Here is a 3,420-nt window from a genome sequence, read left to right as displayed (position 1 = left end):
TGACCTAATTTGGGTGATTGAGTCAATAAACTTTCAACTTTCAACTTTCCGCCCATTTGGGATTGAAGCTTTGTACTTAAGATAATCTGAATCTATAAACAAAAAATATTTTCTTGTCTAATTCTCAGCTGAATCCGACGAAATACCCACTCCTAATGTTTAAGATGAAATGTAAAGAATGCTCTTCTACTTAAACTGACCACTGCTTTCAGTTTCTCCTCCTTCCCAATTAAATAAGAAAAAAAAAAATAATCATGTATACAGAATCTATAATGCTTCTCCTGGATATCTTCTGTATGTGTCTGCTTTTGTTAAATGAACTATCTTTCACTGTCGAAGATAGTTTGCTCATTATCTGTGATCTTTCTTTTCAAATTTCGTAGTGGGTATTGGAAGAGTTTTCGCCTGCAAGCTCGCTGGGTGTATTGATTGCAGTCTACCGAACCTCTCTCTCACCGGTCATTTTCTGTTTTATAAAGTAATATTTTCTTTCAGCCTTAGTGAGGTTGTGGTTGTTAGATATAAAATATAATAAGATAATTATAACTGACCTAATGACTCTGTGCTTTCAATGTTGTTGTTTTTTCTTTTTTTCAATTATAGTTTTCGTATAATGACGAAATAATAATAAGTGAACGTGATAATGTCTTTTCTCAAAAGGCGTATGCCATTTTCTTCTTCCGATGTATCTAAGGAATACTTTATATAATTAATCCAAACATAACTCCATAACGTCAAAACACACAGAAACACATTCACACACACACACACACACACACACACACACATATATATATATATATATATATATATATATATATACATATATATATATATATATATATATATATATATATGCTGTCAGAATTCTGCATGATTTTGTCCATGGCCAATAGTTACTTGCGTGTCACGTGAAGTCTAATTGGTTTGACGTCCTTCCCTAAATTTAGTTGTTGTTGTCAACGACAACGCTTGAATGGATCTGGAAAAACAAAAAAGCAAAAAAAAAAAAACCCAAACAAACAAACAAAAAACAACAACACAAGAAATAAAAAAAAAGTGAGGAGGTCCCACCGAGACTCGAACTCGGATCGCTGGATTCAAAGTCCAGAGTGCTAACCATTACACCATGGGACCACGATCTGACGTCACTACATCCACTACTTACTCAACAACGACGTATTTGTAATTCCGCTGCATAGCATTATAATACACAGAATCCAGCCAATATCAGAGGAATTGAGGATATGTCCGGATTTTTTTTTTTTGGATGAATGCGCAAGATAAAATGAATGAATGAAACCATTTTTTTTTTTCGATCTGACCGTTTTCTTTTTCTTTCTACAATTCATTCCATGAAAGCGTTGATTGTCAATTAGAAGAGAGGTGAATGTGTGGGAAATGCATGTATGTATTTGTACCGGATCGAGGGTGTTTGCACGAGCCGTTGCAAGAGAACGTTTACATTATCTGCTCATATTACCAGCCTCTTATTAGAAGCTGAACGTGACAATTAAAGGGCGCCGTGTTAGAATGGATTAAAATGAAAGTAAAGATGCAACTCGACGATATTTTAGATCTGCTTTATCATGGTCATTTCACACGATTTGCGGGTGTATGTGGCCAATATATGACTTGTGCTGTACTCAAATGGACCAATAAAGAGCAGCAATGGGAAAAGAATCAGAGCTGCGATGATGCATCCCTATTAATTAGGCAGGGGCGGCGCAGCCGTGGGGGCTCGGGCCCCCACACTTTTTGTGCACCATACAAAGGAATACATAAGGTGTCATCACTTTGGGCCCCCACACTTTTTCAATAAAATGGGAGGGGAGAGAATGAGCTGAGGACCTTTTTTTTTTTTTTTTTGCTTGTTAGCTGAAGAAACCCGGAAGTGGACGGGGAGAGATGAGCTGAGAACCTTTTTTTTTTTTTTTTTTTGCTTGTTAGCTGAAGAAACCCGGAAGTGGACGGGGAGAGATGAGCTGAGAACCTTTTTTTTTTTTTTTTTGCTTGTTAGCTGAAGAAACCCGGAAGTGGACGGGGAGAGATGAGCTGAGAACCTTTTTTTTTTTTTTTTTTTTGCTTGTTAGCTGAAGAAACCCGGAAGTGGACGGGGACGGGGAGAGATGAGCTGAGGACCTTTTTTTTTTTTTTTTTGCTTGTTAGCTCATGAAACCCGGAAGTGGGCCCCACACTTTGGAAACAGTGCGCCGGCCCTGTTAGGGGTTAGGGTGATGATGGGGTTTATAAGATTGAAATTAGTTCAATTGAAGTGACAATTAATTGAGAATTCCGATGTAGCCCCATTGATGTTTTCGTATATAAACATGTAGGATGGGATATTATCAGCATGTTTGAAATATGCCATGATGCATTATTTTGGCTAACAACTCATTTGCCCTGTAAAAAAAGTGTCAACTGTGACGTCACAATAAAGTACGCGATGTGTATAAAAGGGGTCATCGGCATAATATGCGTGACCACATCAGCGTATATACGCATATTTTACGCGCATGGCATGAAATTCCCTAGCGTGTGTGTAAGGGTTATATAAGTAGGCGCCATGCACCAACAAGGCGAGGCCTACATATTGGTAAACGTCAATACAGAATGGCAATTTTTGTGTCTCTGGTTGTGAAGTTTGGCTCTTGAAAGAAGTAGACTAGAAACACAATCAAAACAATTTGATTCCGGAGATCTCAGATTAATTGGGTTTAAGTGCTGGTTTGACAAGATGGCCAGTAAGAAGTACAAAAGTGAACACTTACTCCATGTTTGCACTTTGGCCGCCTGTCTGCCGTTTATCTTTGCCAGTTTCTGTGCGGTGTGTGATGCTCTCCCAGCAAGAGAAAGAGATGATGCTATTACTTTCAGAAACAAGGTGAGTTCTTTGGGAGGGTTCCTGGAGGCCACGTTGGGCTATTTTCGTTACCCTTGTCTTGATTTAAGGAGTTATGTCACTTGAGTCACTAACACCATGACCCCTTTGTTTGTTTGTTGTTGTTTTTGGCTATTTGGGGATATAATGTGCCAACGCTATTGATCTACAGAAACATCTCTCATGGTGTAACACAATTATCTCCAAGTGGATATAGGGCCTATGACTTTCTTCGGAACTTTCTGCATCCATATACAATATACACGCAGTCAATGTCAATCTTTAGCTATGTTTGTGGAAGGAATTTAATGTTAATATATTCTGCTATGTGATTTTAGCACATAATTTCTACCTTCTCCGTTACAAACCCGTATACTAGGCCTATAATGATAATGGTAATTATTATCATGAAAAGAAAAGAAAAGAAAAAGCCAACACAATTAGTGTTTCAAGCAGTCTTGTATCAGGACAGACACATCAAAATCTAGGCCTACCTAAACAGTACATGTCATGTATTATGTCTACTACATGTGTGCTTC

At 38.0% G+C, this 3,420-nt stretch overlaps 1 non-coding gene across 1 annotated transcript; it reads right to left on the bottom strand.

The window, feature by feature from the left end:
- Positions 1–1,065: 1,065 nt before the first annotated feature.
- Trnaq-uug (transfer RNA glutamine (anticodon UUG)) lies at positions 1,066–1,137 on the bottom strand. Its single transcript has one exon. It is a non-coding gene; the product is annotated as a tRNA-Gln (tRNA).
- Positions 1,138–3,420: the final 2,283 nt, after the last annotated feature.

The sequence above is a fragment of the Diadema antillarum genome, unplaced genomic scaffold (genome assembly GCF_040938485.1).
Source record: "Diadema antillarum isolate AM-2024a unplaced genomic scaffold, OU_Dant_1.0 seq00000908_RagTag, whole genome shotgun sequence".
Taxonomy (NCBI): Eukaryota; Metazoa; Echinodermata; class Echinoidea; order Diadematoida; family Diadematidae; genus Diadema; species Diadema antillarum.
The sequence above is the reverse complement of the archived record's forward strand: the minus strand, read 5'-3'. Positions and strand labels throughout refer to the sequence as shown.